The sequence below is a fragment of the Zea mays genome, chromosome 1 (assembly GCF_902167145.1).
Source record: "Zea mays cultivar B73 chromosome 1, Zm-B73-REFERENCE-NAM-5.0, whole genome shotgun sequence".
Lineage (NCBI taxonomy): Eukaryota > Viridiplantae > Streptophyta > Magnoliopsida > Poales > Poaceae > Zea > Zea mays.
In genome coordinates this window covers 55091990-55110673 of record NC_050096.1, presented here as the reverse complement: position 1 = coordinate 55110673, position 18684 = coordinate 55091990, and positions in this window count along the sequence as shown.

The window sequence follows — 18684 nt, the reverse complement described above, 5'->3', positions numbered from 1 at the left end:
GGGGTGTGCAAATTTTTATACTTTATTATTTTTGTGCCCTAATAATTTATTTAGACAATTTTTGGTGCATAAAATATTAGCATCTAAATATATATGTGAAAATGGGAAAAAGAAAAGGGAAAAGAAAAAGAGAAAGAATTCTCCAGCCAACTGGGCCGGGGGGAGATTTTGGCCCAAAAGGCGCCAGCGCGAGCGGGCGGGCGCGCTTTCGGCCCACCTGGCCCAGCCGCGCGAGGCGACGGCGGGGAAACGACGCTGTGGCGCGGACCCGCACGCCAGAGAGGGGGGGGGGGGGCGGACGGTGTTAACGGCACGGAGGGAGGGGCGGGAGCTCGACCGGGGCCGGTCGGCGGCGAGCCCCGCGGCGGTTCTCCGACGTCGGTCCGGTTTTGCGGTGGGGAAGCGGTGGCGGAGCATGGGCGGTTGATGGGGGTCACGGGGGTGGGGCGAATTTCACCTGCGGGGGCCTATGGCGGCCGGTCCGCGGCACGGTGGCGGGTGCCCGCGGCGGTGCTGCCGCCGGTGAGGTTTCCAGCCACAATAGAGTGGGGGAAGTGGCGTGTCGTGAACGTGAGAGTGTGGCGGAGCTCTTGGCATAATTTAATTGAACGGAAGATCGCTAGAGAGGGAGAGGGGAGCTCACCGGAGCGGTGAAGGGGCATGGCGGCGCTAGCTTGAACGGCTCGGGGAGGAGGGCAGTGGGGGTGGCCGGAGCTGTGTGGCGAAGACGGGGCTCGGGCGGGTCCTTTTATAGGCGCTCGGGGGAGGGAGGGGGATGGAGGAGACTGCGAGCACCGGTGAGCTCGCCATGATGGCGGGAATGGCGCTAACGCCGATGCGATGGCTTGGGTAGGCTGGGGGGGGGTGAGGGGTCGGCTCAAGCACAGTGGCGGGGTTGTCGCGGAGGCTGGCGAGCATTAATGGCGAGGCGACGAGGCGAGGGGGCGCTCGGCGGCGGATGCGCCGGTGAGGGATGGGCGAGGGGGATGGAACTGACGAGTGGGCCCTGGCTGCCAGCGAAAGGAAGCTGCGCGAGAGGGAGGGGGTGAGGCGCTGACGGGCGGGGCCCGGGTGTCAGCGGGAGGGAGCCACGCGCGGGTTGGGCCGCCTGGGCCGGGGAGAGAGAGGGGGGGGGGGAATGCGGGCTCGCGCGGGTTGGGCTGGAATTCGGCCCAGCCGAGGGAGGGGGAGAAGTTTTTCTTTTTCTTTTTCTAATTCTAATCCCTTTCTTCTCCTTTTTTCTATTTTTGTTTCTTTTTGATTCTTTTTCTTTGGAGACCAAAAATATTTTCTAAGTGATCTTGAGTGAGAAACATAGTCTATGTGAGGTGCTCTAGTTTTTTTTTCAAGTGTATGCACATGAGAGGGGTTCCAAGGGTAGGGTTAAGAGAGAAAGGTAAAATAAGGGGGGAGAATTAGGAGGTTAGGGTTTCAAACCTTGGGTGGGATTTTGGGATGTTACAAAACCCGCTCAGACTCTGGAGAAGCTGCTTCAGAAAATGGATGACTACATCCGAGCTGATAATGATTTCCGCCAGAGAAGGGAAGAAGCTTATAGGTTTTCTGAGATGACTAGGGGCTTCGGAGGAAGAATCCACCCTAGGCATGTCAGATCAATCCACAACTCTAGTTAGAGTGATGACAGAGGAAGCTAGTTTCAGAGGCCACAACATAGCTCATAGTCTTCAGGGCAGCAGCAGAGCTCTTTCAGGCCACCAACTCTAAGGGGCAGAGGCGGTAGGGGCTTCAGAGGAAGATATGGGGATCAGCCCAGGAAACTCTATTTCTTATTCTGTGGTGAAGACAAGGGCCACACTACCAGAACATGCTAGGTCACCATTCAGAAGCAAAAAGAGATTGCCGAAGCAGAAGCCCGGCAGAATCAGCCGAAGCAGGTTTTACATACTGCTTCGTGCTACTCTCCCTATATACCAGAATACGTGGGAGAGCAACACACACAAGACTCAAAATTTGGAGTCTCTCGCCCTTACAATTCAGATCACAAAGAAAGCACAGAGTAAGGTCAGGGAGAGCAACACACACAAGACTCAAAATCCGCAGCACAACCACACACACAAGTCACAACTTGAGCTCGAAACACAACACACAGAGTTCGCAACTCAAATGGAGCTCAAATCGCTAACACAGAGAATCAAGTGCGTGGAGTCGGAGTCTGGGAGTCTTAGAATGTTTCTTGTAAGCTTTGTGTTCTCCTCCATGCGCCTAGGGGTCCCTTTTATAGCCCCAAGGCAGCTAGGAGTCGTTGGAGGCCAACTTGGAAGGCCAAACTTGCCTTCTGTCGGGTGGTCCACTGGACAGTCCGGTGCACCACCGGACAGTCACTGTAGTTATCCGGTGCACGGTCTCCTTCCATATCTGGTGCATTCGACTGTTGGTCCTCGGGGTCGGTTGGCGCACCGGACACTGTCTGGTGCACACCGGACAGTCTAGTGTGCCCAACCGACCGTTGTTGCGGGCCACGCGTCGCCCGCGGATTGCGCAGCCGACCGTTGGGGCTGACGACCGTTGGCTCACCGGACAGTCCGGTGCACCACCAGACAGTCTGGTGAATTATAGTCGTACGCCTCTGCGTTTTCCCGAGAGCAGCCGGTTCACCACTGGCCAGCCTAGCGCACCGGACACTGTCCGGTGCACCACCGGACAGTCCGGTGTGCCTCGCCAGCGTTGGTGTTGGCTGCACGCATCCAACTCTTTTCCTTTTCTTTTCTTCTTCTTTTGTCACTGTTTCTAGCGCTTAGACAAACACATTAGTATACAAAAAAATATACTAAGTCTAGAAACATACCTTATGCTTTGATTTGCACTCTTCACACATTTTGCACATAAGAACTCAATTAATGTGTTGGACATCTAATCACCAAAATACTTATAGAAATGGCCCAAGGGCACATTTCCCTTTCAATCTCCCCCTTTTTGGTGATTTATGCCAACACATCCAAAAGCAACCAAAAGAAGTGCAACATCAATGCAATTGAAGACCAAATTGTTTTCGCTAATGATTTGGCATATTTGGATCACTCTTTGCCACCACTTGGTTTGTTTTTGCAAATCAAATTCTTTTTCCTATCTCTAAGTCAAACACACTTGTTTGGGCAAGTCGAGAGATATTCTAAGAGAAAAATTGATCAAGTGCCAAAAACTCCCCCTTTTTCCCATAATCAAAATTTCCCCCCCATAAGAGACCAAATTTTGCAATAAGAGTATTTTGGACAAATCACAAATTCTAACTCTACTATTTTCAAAATTCTCAAGTGGTTGGCTGATCCAGTTGATTTGGCCTTAATTTCTCCCCCTTTGGCATTAAGCACCAAAACGGGATCATTTTTGGCCCTTTAACCCCATTGCCTTACCAAAAATGTCAACTAAGAGCAAAAAGGCAATGAGAGCATAAGTATGAACTTGGAATTAAATACACTAATACCGGAGTGCAGTGGAAGTCTTTTCATCGTCCAAGTTCACCTTTCCCTTTCAATGCACCTTTGAGACTAAATCAAGTATACTCACATGAACAGGTTAGTCTCAAAGGGTCAAGTTGTAGCACATCTCCCCCTAAATATGTGCACCATTTGCATATGGACTTGTAAGGTCCAGGGAGGTCTTGTACAACTTGAGCACCACAAATAGATAACAAATGTTGTAAATGCATAAAGTAACATGATCAAAGGCATAAAACACATGTATGCTATAGATCAATCCAAGTTACGCAAATCTAAGACATTTAGCTCACTTCGCAACCTGCAAAAAGTTTTCTCATCCAACGGCTTGGTGAAGATATCGGCTAGCTGGTTCCCGGTGCTAATATGAAAAATATCGATACCTCCCTTTTGCTGGTGATCCCTCAGGAAGTGATGCCGAATGTCTATGTGCTTAGTGCGGCTGTGTTCAACAGGATTATCCGCCAAGCGGATTGCACTCTCATTGTCACATAGGAGTGGGACTTTGCTTAGATTGTAGCCAAAGTCCTGGAGGGTTTGCCTCATCCAAAGTAGTTGCGCGCAACACTGTCCTGCGGCAACATACTCGGCCTCAGCGGTAGATAGAGCAATGTATGTCTGTTTCTTGGAACTCCAGGACACCAGGGACCTTCCTAGAAATTGGCACGTCCCTGATGTACTCTTCCTATCAACTTTGCACCCGACATAATCAGAGTCTGTGTATCCAATTAAGTAAAAGGTAGACCCCTTTGGATACCAGATCCCGAAGCATGGCGTAGCAACTAAATATCGAAGAATTCGCTTAACGGCCACAAGGTGACATTCCCTGGGCTCGGATTGATATCTAGCACACATGCATACACTAAGCATAATGTCCGGTCTACTAGCACATAAATAAAGTAATGAACCTATCATGGACCGCTATGCCTTTTATCAACGAACTTACCTCCTTTGTTGAGGTTAACATGCCCGTCAGTTCCCATTGGTGTCTTCGCGGGATTGGCGTCCTTCATCCCAAACCTCTTGAGAAGATATTGAGTGTACTTCGTTTGGGAGATGAAGGTACCATCCTTGAGTTGCATCACTTGGAATCCAAGGAAGTATGTTAGCTCGCCCATCATCGACATTTCAAATTTCTACATCATCACCCTGCTAAACTCCTCACAAGACGTTTGGTTAGTAGAACCAAATATTATGTCATCGACATAAATTTGGTACACAAAAAGATCACGATCACAAGTCTTGGTAAAAAGAGTGGGATCGGATTTCCCAACCTTGAATTAGCAAGTAAGAAATCTCTAAGGCATTCATACCATGCTCTTGGGGCTTGCTTAAGTCCATAGAGCGTCTTAGAGAGCTTATACACGTGGTCGGGATACCTATCATCCTCAAAACCAGGGGGTTGTTCCACGTATACTTCCTCCTTGATTGGCCCATTGAGGAAGGCGCTCTTCACATCCATTTGAAATAGCCAGAAAGAGTGGTGAGCGGCATAGGCTAGCAAAATTCGAATTGACTCTAGCCTAGCCACAGGAGCAAAAGTCTCCTCGAAATCCAAACCGGCGACTTGGGCATAACCTTTTGCCACAAGTCGAGCCTTGTTTCTTGTTACCACCCCGTGCTCGTCTTGCTTGTTGCGAAACACCCACTTGGTTCCCACAACGTTTTGCTTTGGACGTGGCACCAGGCTCCAAACTTCATTTCTTTTGAAGTTGTTGAGCTCTTCCTGCATGGCCAACACCCAGTTCGGATCCTGCAAGGCCTCTTCTACCCTGAAAGGCTCAATAGAAGAGACAAACGAGTAATGCTCACAAAAATTAGCTAAACGTGAGCGAGTCATTACTCCCTTGCTAAAATCACCCAGAATTTGATCCACGGGGTGATTTCTTTGGATCATCGCTCAGACTTGAGTTGGAGGGACCCGTGGTGCTTCTTCCTCCATAACTTGTTCTTCTTGTACTCCCCCTTGATCACGCTCCTCTTCTTGAGGTACCTGTCCATCATCTTGAGTTGGGGAATGCACCATTGTAGAGGAAGATGGTTGATCTTGCTCCTATTGTTCCTGTGGTCGCACATCACCTATCGCCATCGTGCGTATTGCGGTCGTTAGAACTTCATCTTCATCTATATCATCAAGATCAACTTGCTCTCTTGGAGAGCTATCGGTCTCATCAAATACAACATCGCTAGAGACTTCAACTAATCCTGATGATTTGTTGAAGACCCTATAAGCCTTTGTATTTGATTCATACCCTAGTAAAAACCCTTCTACAGCATTGGGAGCAAATTTAGGATGTCTACCTTTCTTCACCAGAATGTAGCATTTGCTCCCAAATACACGAAAGTAAGATACATTGGGTTTGTTACCGGTAAGGAGTTCGTAGGAGGTCTTCTTGAGGAGTCGATGCAGATAGAGCAGGTTTATGGCGTGGCAAGCTGTGTTCACAGCTTCCGACCAAAACCGCTCGGGCGTCTTGAACTCTCCAAGCATCGTTCTCGCCATGTCGATAAGCGTCCTATTCTTCCTCTCTACCACACCGTTTTGCTATGGTGTGTAGGGAGCGGAGAACTCGTGCTTGATGCCTTCCTCCTCAAGAAATTCTTCAACCTGTCGATTCTTGAACTTGGACCCATTGTCGCTCCTTATCTTTTTCACTTTAAGCTCAAACTCATTTTGAGCCCTCCTTAGAAAGCGCTTTAGGGTCCCTTGGGTTTCTGTTTTGTCTTGCAAAAAGAATACCCAAGTGAAGCCGGAAAAGTCATCAACAATTACAAGACCATACTTACTTCCCCTGATGCTAAGGTAGGCAATGAGTCCAAAGAGGTCCATGTGAAGAAGCTCCAGTGGTCTTGATGTCGTCATCACATTCTTGTTGTAATGAGTGCTTCCCACTTGTTTCCCTGCCTAACATGCTGCACAAGGTCTGTCTTTATCAAAGCAGACACCAGTTAGTCCAAACACATGATCTTCCTTTAGAAGTTTATGAAGGTTCTTCATCCCAACATGTCCTAGACGGCGATGCCAAAGCCATCCCATATTAGTCTTAGCCATTAAGCATGCATCTATCGGCATTCTCTTTCAAAAAATCTACTAAATAGAGTTTGCCGTCTAATACACCCTTAAATGCTAATGAACCATCACTCCTTCTAAAGACAGATACATCTATATTTGTGAATAAACAATTATAGCCCATGTTACATAATTGACTCACAGACAGTAAGTTGTACCCGAGCGATTCAACTAAAAACACATTGGAGATAGAATGCTCGGATGTAATGGCTATCTTTCCCAATCCTTTAACCTTGCCTTGGTTCCCATCTCCAAAGATAATCGCATCTTGGGAATCCTTGTTCTTGATGTAGGAGGTGAACATTTTCTTCTCCCCCGTCATGTGGTTTGTGCATCCGCTATCGATAATCCAGCTTGAGCCCCCGGATGCATAAACCTGCAAGACAATTTATGCTTGGGTTTTAGGTACCCAACTCTTGTTGTGTCCTACAAGGTTAGTCAAAAAAGTTTTTGGAACCCATATGCAAGTCTTGTCTCCCTTGCATTTAGATCCCAACTTCCTAGCAACTACTTTTGCATTCTTACATAAAAGAACAAAAGAAGTGTTGCAAGCATGAAAAACAGTAGAAGGTTCATTGAACATTTTCCTAGGCACATGAGACACAACATTATTTCTCCTAGGCCTACTTCTACCGTGAACAAAAGTAGAGCTAGAGGCAAACATGCCATGTGAATTATTATAAGCAGTATGAACATAACTCTTATTATAATTAGAATGACTAGCAATTTTCCTATCATAAATAAAAGCATGGTTCCTTTGAGGACTACTAGCCATAGGGGCCTTCCCTTTCTCCTTGTTGAGAACGGGAGCCTTTTGGCTTGTTAGGTTCTTGGTTTCCCTTCGAAAACCAAGTCCATCCTTAATCGAGGGGTGTCTACCAATAGTATAGGCATCCCTAGCAAATTTTAATTTATCAAAATCACTTTTGCAAGTCTTAAGTTGAGCATTAAGACTTGCCACCTCACCATTCAACTTAATAATAGAAATAAGATGTTCATCACATGCATCAATATCAAAGTCCTTACATCTATTACAAATACTAACATGCTCTACACATGAACTTATTTTACTAACTTCCTCTAGCTTAGCATTTAAATCATCATTTAAAATCTTTAAACTAGAGATAGATTCATGGCAAGCAGATAACTCAGAAGAAAGCATTTCATTTCTCTTAGTTTCTATAGGGCAAGAGACTTTTGTACACTAACAAATTTGTCATGTTCCTCATACAAAATGTCCTCTTGCTTTTCTAGCAGTCTATCTTTTTCATTTAGAGCATCAATTAATTCATTAATTTTCTCTACTTTGGCTCTATCTAAACCTTTAAATAAACTAGAGTAATCTACTTCATCATCGGAAGAATCTTCATCACTAGAGGAAGTGTACTTGGGAGTGTCCCAAATACGTACCTTCTTATCCTTAGCCATAAGGCAAGTATGGCATTCGTTGGGGAAGAGTGAAGACTTGTTGAAGGCCGAGGCAGCTAATCCTTCATCGTCGGAGTCAGATGAGGAGCAGTCATAATCCCACTCCTTTCCAAGATGTGCCTCGCCCTTCGCCTTCTTGTAGTTTTTCTTTTTATCCTTCTTCACGTACTTTTCTTGTCCATGGTCATTATCGTTATCAGGGCATTATGCTATAAAATGACCAGTCTTACCGCATTTGAAGCAGGAGCGCTTTCCCCTTGTTTTGTTCTTGTTGGGGTATTCCTTATGTCCTTTGAGCGTGGTCTTGAAACGTTTGATGATGAGGGCCATCTCATCTTCATTTAGCCCGGCAGCCTCCACTTGTGCCACCTTGCTTGGTAGCGCCTCCCTGCTGCTTGTTGCTTTGAGAGCAACGAGCTGTGGCTCGTAGACGGGTAGTGGACCATTTAGTGCATCATCCACGTATCGAGCATCCTTCACCATCATGGGCCCGCTCACAAATTTTTCGAGGATCTCCTCGGGCGTCATCTTGGTGTACCTGGGGTTTTCACGAATAAGATTGACAAGATGGGGGTCAATTACAGTAAATGACCTTAGCATGAGTCGGACGACATCATGATCCGTCCATCTTGTGCTTCCGTAGCTTCAGATCTTGTTGACTAGGGTCTTAAGCCTGTTGTAGGTCTGAGTTGGCTCCTCTCCCCTGATCATCGTGAACCTCCCCGGCTCGCCTTCCACTAGTTCCATCTTTGTGATCATAGTGGCATCATTTCCCTCATGTGATATCTTGAGGGTGTCCCAGATTTGTTTGGCATTGTCCAAGCCACTCACTTTATTATACTCGTCCCTGCAAAGAGATGCTAACAACACAGTAGTAGCTTGGGAATTTTTATGGATTTGCTCATTAATAATCACAGGGTTATCAGTGCTATCAAAATGCATTCCACTTTCGACAATTTCCCAAATACTAGGATGGAGAGAAAATAGATGACTACGCATTTTATGGCTCTAAAATGAATAGTCTTCTCCATCAAAGTGTGGAGGTTTTCCAAGAGGAATAGAAAGTAGATGTGCATTTGTATTGTACGGAATACAGGAATGATCAAAAGAATAATTTTGATTAACCGTTTTCTTTTCGATGAAGAGTTGTCATCGTCGTCTCTTGGTGAAGAAGATGATGCATCACTGTCGTAGTAGATGATCTTCTTGATGTGTCTCTTCTTCTTCCTATCTCTCTTCTTGTGACTTGAGCCAGAGTCGGTAGGCTTGTCGTCTCTTGGCTCGTTGAAGAGGGACTCCTCCTTGTCGTTGACCACCATCCCCTTTCCCTTAGGATCCATCTCTTCGGGCGGTTAGTCCCTTAGATGAAGAGTACGACTCTGATACCAATTGAGAGCACCTAGAGGGGGGGGGGGGTGAATAGGTGACTTTGTAAAATCAAACACTAATAGCCACAAAACTTAGTTCAAAGTGTTAGTACGACTAAGTAGCTTTGAAGCGAGTTCTTGTGAACACAACAATCACAGAGAAAGCAACACAAGAGACATGCGATTTTTATCCCGTGGTTCGGCCAAGTAACACTTGCCTACTTCCACTTTGTGGCGTCCAATGGACGAGGGTTGCACTCAACCCCTTTCAAGTGATCCGATGATGAACTTGAATACCACAGCCTTTTCTTTTAGAGTATGTTTCCCGTTTGCGAGGAATCTCCACAATTTGGAGTCTCTCACCCTTACAATTGAGATCACAAAGAAAGCACATAGTAAGGTTAGGGAGAGCAACACACACAAGACTCAAAATCCGCAGCACAACCACGCACACAAGTCACAACTTGAGCTCGAAACACAACACATGGAGTTCGCAACTCAAATGGAGCTCAAATCGCTAACACAGAGAATCAAGTGCGTGGAGTCAGAGTCTGGGAGTCTTAGAATGTTTCTTGTAAGCTTCGTGTTCTCCTCCATGCGCCTAGGGGTCGCTTTTATAGCCCCAAGGCAGCTAGGAGCCGTTGGAGGCCAACTTGGAAGGCCAAACTTGCCTTCTGTCGGGTGGTGCACCGAACAGTCACTGTAGTTGTCCGGTGCATGATCTCCTTCCATATCTGGCGCATCCGACCGTTGGTCGTCGGGGTCGGTTGGCGCACCGGACACTGTCCGGTGCACACTGGACAGTCCGGTGTGCCCAACCGACTGTTGCTGCGGGCCACGCGTCGCCTGCGGTTTGCGTAGCCGACCGTTGGCGCTGACGACCATTGGCTCACCGGACAGTCCGGTGCACCACCGGACAGTCCGGTGCACCACCGGACAGTCCGGTGAATTATAGCCGTACGCCTTTGTGTTTTCTCGAGAGGAGCCGGTTCACCGCTGGCCAGCCTGGCGCACCGGACAGTCCGGTGTGCCTGGCCAGCGTTGGTGTTGGCTGCACACAGCCAACTCTTTTCCTTTTCTTTTCTTCTTCTTTTGTCACTGTTTCTAGCGCTTAGACAAACACAGTAGTATACAAAATAATATACTAAGTCTAGAAACATACCTTATGCTTTGATTTGCACTCTTCACACATTTTGCACATAAGAACTCAATTAATGTGTTGGCCATCTAATCACCAAAATACTTATAGAAATGGCCCAAGGGCACATTTCCCTTTCAAGAAGGCGGCTTTGGCCTGAGCTACAGTTTTCACGTGATCGCATCCAGCATTCTCCAGAATAGCTGCGACTCCCTTGGCGGCCGAAGAAAGCACAAATATCTCCGCGATCATTCAGAATTTCCTCAAAAGCTTTGGCTTCCCCGTTTATCCATTCAATGACGCCTTCGGGGTCGCCTCAAACGAAGTTCTCCTCAGAGGAGTAGGCACCTACCTTTGCAAAGCTGTTTTTCAAATTTTTCACGCAATCCAAGGATTTTTCGAAGCATCTTTCCTTGGATTCGCGAAGCTCCTCAATATTTTTCTCTAGCCTGGCCTTCCACCATTCATTTATTTCTTGGCTGGCCTTTGCAACTTCACAATTTTCTTTGGCTTCGGCCAGTTGTCTCCAAAGGTCTTCAACCTCGGCTTTCTAGGCTTCGGCCTGAGCATTGTATTTAGCTTCGTCTTCTTTCATTTTACTCACCAATGAAATTAAAATTTTGTCTTTCTCCAAACCTTCGTTTCTCAGCTCAATTACCTCTGAGCAAAGGTTGCTAAAAGTCGCCTAGAGGGGGGGGGTGAATAGGGCAAAACTGAAATTCTCAAAAATAATAACTACAAGCCGGCTTAGCGTTAGAAATATAATAGAGTCCGCGAGAGAGGGTGCAAAACAAATCGCAAGCGAATAAAGAGTGTGACACGTGGATTTGTTTTACCGAGGTTCGGTTCTCGCAAACCTACTCCCCGTTGAGGAGGCCACAAAGGTCGGGTCTCTTTCAACCCTTACCCTCTCTCAAACGGTCCCTCGGACCGAGTGAGCTTCTCTTCTCAAATCAAAACCGGAAACAAAACTTCCCCACAAGGGCCACCACACAATTGGTGCCTCTTGCCTTGGTTACAATTGAGTTTTGATCACAAGAACAAGTGAGAAAGAAAAGAAGCAATCCAAGCGCAAGAGCTCAAAAGAACACGACAAATCTCTCTCGCTAATCACTAAAGCCTTGTGTGGAATTGGAGAGGATTTGATCACTTTGGGTGTGTCTAGAATTGAATGCCTAGCTCTTGTAAGTGGTTGAGAAGTGGAAAACTTGGATGCAATGAATGGTGGGTGGTTGGGGGTATTTATAGCCCCAACCACCAAACTAGCCGTTTGGTGGGGCTGTCTGTCGAATGGTGCACCGGACAGTCCGGTGCACACCGGACATGTCCAGTGCGCCAGCCACGTCACCAAAGTCGTTGGGTTCTGACCGTTGGAGCTCTGACTTCTGGGCCCGCCTGGATGTCCGGTGGCGCACCGGACATGTACTGTAGAGTGTCCGGTGCGCCAGCATGGGCGTGCCTGACTTCTGCGCGCGCTGGCGCGTAATAAATGCGCTGCAGGTAGCCGTTGGCGCCGAAATAGTCGTTGCCCCGCAGATACACCGGACAGTCCGGTGTACACCGGACAGTCCGGTGAATTATAGCGGAGCAGCTGAAGTGAATTCCCGAAGCTGGCGAGTTCCTGAGGCCGCTCTTCCTTGGAGCACCGGACACTGTCCGGTGTACACCGGACAGTCCGGTGAATTATAGCGGAGTTGCCTCTGGAATTTCCCGAAGGTGACGAGTTTGAGTTGGTGTCCTCTGGTGCACCGGACAGTCCGGTGCGCCAGACCAGAGGTGCCTTCGGTTGCCCCTTTGCTCTTTTGTTGAACCCAATACTTGGTCTTTTTATTGGCTAAGTGTGAACCTTTGGCACCTGTATAACTTGTACACTAGAGCAAACTAGTTAGTCCAATTATTTGTGTTGGGCAATTCAACCACCAAAATTATTTAGGAACTAGGTGTAAGCCTAATTCCCTTTCAATCTCCCCCTTTTTGGTGATTGATGCCAACACAAACCAAGGCAAATGTAGAAGTGCATAATTGAACTAGTTTGCATAAGGTAAGCGCAAAGGTTGCTTGGAGTTGAGCCAATATAAATACTTACAAGATATGCATGGATTGTTTCTTCATTTTTAACATTTTGGACCACGTTTGCACCACATGTTTTGTTTTTGCAAATTCTTTTGTAAATCCTTTTCAAAGTTCTTTTGCAAATAGTCAAAGGTAAATGAATAAGATTTTGTGAAGCATTTTCAAGGTTTGAAATTTTCTCCCCTGTTTCAAATGCTTTTCCTTTGACTAAAACAAAACTCCCCCTAAATGAGATCCCCCTCTTAGTGTTCAAGAGGGTTTTGATATATCAATTTTGAAATACTACTTTCTCCCCCTTTTGATCATAATAAGATACCAATTTGAAATTTCCATTTGAAAATCATTTTAAATTTAGGTGGTGGTGGTCCTTTTGCTTTGGGCTAATATTCTCTCCCCCTTTGGCATGAATCGCCAAAAACGGAGTCATTAGAGCCCTTTCAAATACTTTCTCCTCCTTTGGTCATAAAATAAATGAGTGAAGATTATACCAAAGACGGAGAGTGATGCGGAGCGACGGCGAAGGATGAGTAGTAGAGTGGAGTGGAAGCCTTTGTCTTCGCCGAAGACTCCAATTCCCTTTCAATATACCTATGACTTGGTTTGAAATACACTTGAAAACACATTAGTCATAGCATATATAAAAGAGACATGATCAAAGGTATACTTATAAGCTATGTGCGCAAATTAGCAAAAGAAATTCCTAGAATCAAGAATATTGAGCTCATGCCTAAGTTTGGTAAAAGTTTGTTCATCAAGAGGCTTGGTAAAGATATCGGCTAATTGATCTTTAGTGTTAATGTATGCAATCTCGATATCCCCCTTTTGTTGGTGATCCCTAAGAAAATGATACCGAATGGCTATGTGTTTAGTGCGGCTATGCTCAACGGGATTATCCGCCATGCGGATTGCACTCTCATTATCACATAGAAGAGGAACTTTGGTTAATTTGTAACCATAGTCCCGCAGGGTTTGCCTCATCCAAAGCAATTGCGCGCAACAATGACCTGCGGCAATATACTCGGCTTCGGCAGTAGAAAGAGCGACCGAATTTTGCTTCTTTGAATCCCAAGACACCAAGGATCTTCCCAAGAACTGGCAAGTCCCCGATGTGCTCTTTCTATTAATCTTACACCCCGCCCAATCGGCATCCGAATAACCAATCAAATCAAATGTGGATCCCCGAGGGTACCAAAGCCCAAACTTAGGAGTATAAGCCAAATATCTCAAGATTCGTTTTACGGCCGTAAGGTGTGATTCCTTAGGGTCGGCTTGGAATCTTGCACACATGCATACGGAAAGCATAATGTCTGGTCGAGATGCACATAAATAAAGCAATGAACCAATCATCGACCAGTATACCTTTTGATCCACGGACTTACCTCCCGTGTCGAGGTCGAGATGCCCATTTGATCCCATGGGTGTCTTGATGGGCTTGGCATCCTTCATTCCAAACTTGGCTAGAATGTCTTGAGTGTACTTCGTTTGGCTAATGAAGGTGCCCTCTTGGAGTTGCTTGACTTGGAATCCTAGAAAATACTTCAACTCCCCCATCATAGACATCTCGAATTTTTGTGTCATGATCCTACTAAATTCTTCACATGTAGATTCGTTAGTAGACCCAAATATAATATCATCAACATAAATTTGGCATACAAACAAATCATTGTCAAGAGTTTTAGTGAATAAAGTAGGATCGGCCTTGCCGACTTTGAAGCCATTAGCTATAAGGAAATCTCTTAGGCATTCATACCTTGCTCTTGGGGCTTGCTTGAGCCCATAAAGCGCCTTAGAGAGCCTATAAACATGGTTAGGGTACTCACTGTCTTCAAAGCCGGGAGGTTGCTCAACATAGACCTCTTCCTTGATTGGTCCATTGAGGAAGGCACTCTTTACATCCATTTGAAAAAGCTTGAAGCCATGGTAAGTAGCATAGGCTAATAATATACGAATTGACTCAAGCCTAGCTACGGGTGCATAGGTTTCACCAAAATCCAAACCTTCGACTTGGGAGTATCCCTTGGCCACAAGTCGGGCTTTGTTCCATGTCACCACACCATGCTCGTCTTGCTTGTTGCGGAATACCCACTTGGTTCCTACAACATTTTGGTTAGGACGTGGAACTAAATGCCATACCTCATTCCTCGTGAAATTGTTGAGCTCCTCTTGCATCGCCATCACCCAATCCGAATCTTGGAGTGCTTCCTCTACCCTGTGTGGCTCAATAGAGGAAACAAAAGAGTAATGCTCACAAAAATGTGTAACACGAGATCGAGTAGTTACCCCCTTATGAATGTCGCCGAGGATGGTGTCGCCGGGGTGATCTCGTTGGATTGCTTGGTGGACTCTTGGGTGTGGCGGCCTTGGTTCTTCATCTTCCTTGTTTTCATCATTTGCATCTCCCCCTTGATCATTGCCGTCATTTTGAGGTGGCTCATCATTTTGTTCTTCCTCTTTATCAACTTGAGCCTCGTCCTCATTTTGGGTTGGTGGAGATGCTTGCGTGGAGGAGGATGGTTGATCTTGTTCATTTGGAGGCTCTTCGGATTCCTTAGGACACACATCCCCAAGGGACATGTTTCTTAGCGCGATGCATGGAGCCTCTTCATTACCTATCTCATCAAGATCAACTTGCTCTACTTGAGAGCCGTTAGTCTCATCAAACACAACGTCACAAGAAACTTCAACTTGTCCAGAGGTGTCGGGGACCATAATTAGGGGTACCCTCAAGACTCCTAATTCTCAGCTGGTAACCCCCATCAGCATAAAGCTGCTAAGGCCTGATAGGTGCGATTAAGTCAGGGATCAGTCCATTCGAGCGACTCGATCACGCCTCGCCCGAGCCTAGCCTCGGACAAGGGCAGCCGACCCCGGAGGATCTCTGGCTCGCCCGAGGCCCTGCCTTTGTTAAGAAGCAACCCTAACTAAATCGCCGCACCGACCGACCAAGTCGCAGGAGCATTTAATGCAAAGAAGGACAGCGCCGCCTGCGCCACTCCGACTGCAGTGCCACTTGACAGAGTGAGACTGATAGGCAGTCAGGCCCTGCCAAAGGCACCATAGGAAGCTCCGCCCGACCCAGGGCTCGGACTCGGGCTAAGTTCCGGAAGACGACGAACTCTGCTTCGCCTGACCCCAGGGCTCGGACTCGGGCTAAGTCCCGGAAGACGACAAACTCCGCTTCGCCCGACCCCAGGGCTCGGACTCGGGCTCAGCCCCAGAAGACGACGAACTCCGCTTCGCCCGACCCCAGGGCTCGGACTCCGCCCTGGCCTCTGCCGAACGACCTCCGCCTCGCCCGACCCAGGGGCTCGGACTCGGCCTCGGCCATGGAAGACAGACTCGACCTCGGCTTCGAAGGAGCCTCCACGTCGCCCAACCTAGGGCGCAGGCCAGCCACGTCAACAGGAAGCGCCATCATCACCCTACCCCGAGCTGACTCGGGCCGCAGAGAACAAGACCGGTGTCCCATCTGGCTAGCTCCGCCAGATAGGCAATGATGGCGCCCCGCATGCTCTGTGACGACGACGGCTCTCAGCTCTCTTACGGAAGCAGGAGGACATCAGCAAGGACTCAACCGCTCCGACAGCTGTCCCTCCGCCAGGCTCCGTCGCTCCTCCGACGGCCACGACATCACACCAGCTGGGTGCCAAAATCTCTCCGGCTGCCACATCGGCATGTACTTAGGGCGCTAGCTCTCCCCCGCTAGACACGTAGCACTCTGCTACACCCCCATTGTACACCTGGATCCTCTCCTTACGCCTATAAAAGGAAGGACCAGGGCCCTCTTAGAGAGGGTTGGCCGCGCGGGGACGAGGACGGGACATGCGCTCTCTTGGGGCCGCTCGCTTCCCTCTCCCGCGTGGACGCTTGTAACCCCCTACTGCAAGCGCACCCGACCTGGGCGCGAGACGAACACGAAGGCCGCGGGATTCCCACCTCTCTCACGCCGGTCTCCGGCCGCCTCGCTCCTTTCCCCCCTTCGCGCTCGCCCACGCGCTCGACCCATCTGGGCTGGGGCACGCGACGACACTCACTCGTCGGCCCGAGGGACCCCCCGGTGTCGAAACGCCGACAGTTGGCGCGCCAGGTAGGGGCCTGCTGCGTGTTGACGAACAACTTCCCGTCAAGCTCCAGATGGGCAGTCTCTAGCAACCTCTCAGACCCGGGACGGTGCTCCGTTTCGGGAGTCTTGAGTTCATGTCCTTCGACGGCAGCTACGACATGATACTCCTTCCACCGCCGCGCGACAACGACAATGGCGGCCGACAGCCCGCCCGCTGGCGGCGGAATCGACGACGTCTTCCCCGCGTGGTGGAAGAACAACATTCGAGCTCGCCCCGTCCTCTCCCCCGCCAACGGAGGAGGAGGCGGGGCAACCAAGGCCAAGCGGGAGGCCGCGCCTCGTCGGCTGTCGAGCGAGTCGACGTCCCTAGCGCCCCAACGGGGGGCGCGTCGGGCGTCGACCTTGCGTTTGAGACGAAGGCGAGCGCCGTCTCCCCGTGACACGCCAATCCCGAGCAAGTGGACGACGCCAGCACGCTCGCGGAAGGCTTGCTGGGCGTCACCCTCGTACCTGAGATGACGGTGCAGTCAGTCCCCGACGTGACTTCATCGCCGTTCGTCGACCAAACGGTACCGACTGATTACCATCCTACGTCATTTGGATTCAGCCTCAACCCGCCTAGCGACCTTGCTTTGGCGGGCACTCTCGTAGAGGCGAGTTCAAACCCTCTAGGGTTTCGCATGCGGTCGCCTTGGGACTGGCTGACGAACGTCTCGACCTATGGGCCCTCCGGGTCCGAGGAAGACGACGACCCCAGCATCTGTTGGGATTTCTCTGGACTTGACAACCCTAGTGCCATGCGGGACTTCAGGACCGCATGTGACTACTGCCTCTCCGACTGTTCCGATGGTAGCCGCAGCCTCGACGACGAGGACTGCGGCCCAAGCCGCGAATGTTTCCACGTCGATCTAGGGGGTCCCTCCGAAGGCAATCATCTCGGAGGACGGTGATCTCCCTAGGCCGGTGCCTCACGCTGACATCCCGCTGGAGCTAGCTGTGGTCCCCGTTCCGGCGGGGGGTCACGACCCACAGCTCGAGCAAGTCCGCGGGGCGCAGGCCAGACTCGACGAGGGAGCAAGAGCGCTTGAGCCGATCCGCCGGGACGTCGGGCAGGCATGGGCGGGCCAACCCCCGGCCGGAGAAATTCGTCACCTGCACCTGGGTCTCCAGCTCCGCGTCGCCAATGACGTCAGGGTCAGGCCGCCACCCGCATCCAGTGGGGTCGGTCAGAACCTGGCCGCAGCAGTGATGCTTCTCCGCGCGATGCCGGAGCCATCAACCACCGAGGGTCGGCGAATCCAGGGGGAGCTCAAGAATCTCCTGGAAGGTGCTGCGATCCGACGGGCCGAGAGCTCTGCCTCCCGAAGGCAGGGATACCCCTCGGAACCTCATGCCGCGACTTCCTGATTCATGCGGGAAGCCTCGGTCTACACCAGGCGCATGCGCAACACCGCGCCTGCGGCCCCGGGCCACCTCGGCAACGAGCACCATCATCGTGACCGTCGGGCCCACCTCAACGAGAGGGTGCGCCGAGGCTATCACCCCAGGCGTGGGGGACGCTACGACAGCGGGGAGGATCGGAGCCCCTCGCCCGAACCACCCGGTCCGCAGGCCTTTAGCCGGGCCATCCGACGGGCGCCATTCCCGACCCGGTCCCGACCCCCGACTACTATCACAAAGTACTCGGGGGAGACGAGACCGGAACTGTGGCTCGCGGACTACCGCTTGGCCTGCCAACTGGGTGGAACGGACGACGACAACCTCATCATCCGCAACCTCCCCCTATTCCTCTCCGACATCGCTTGCGCCTAGTTGGAGCACCTGCCTCCGGGGCAGATCTCCAACTGGGATGACCTGGTCCAAGCCTTCGCCGGCAATTTCCAGGGCACGTACGTGCGCCCCGGGAATTCCTGGGACCTCTGAAGCTGCCGGCAGCAGCCGGGAGAGTCTCTCCGGGACTACATCCGACGATTCTCGAAGCAGCGCACCGAGCTGCCCAACATCACCGACTCGGATGTCATCGGCGCGTTCCTCGCCGGCACCACCTGCCGCGACCTGGTGAGCAAGTTGGGTCGCAAGACCCCCACCAG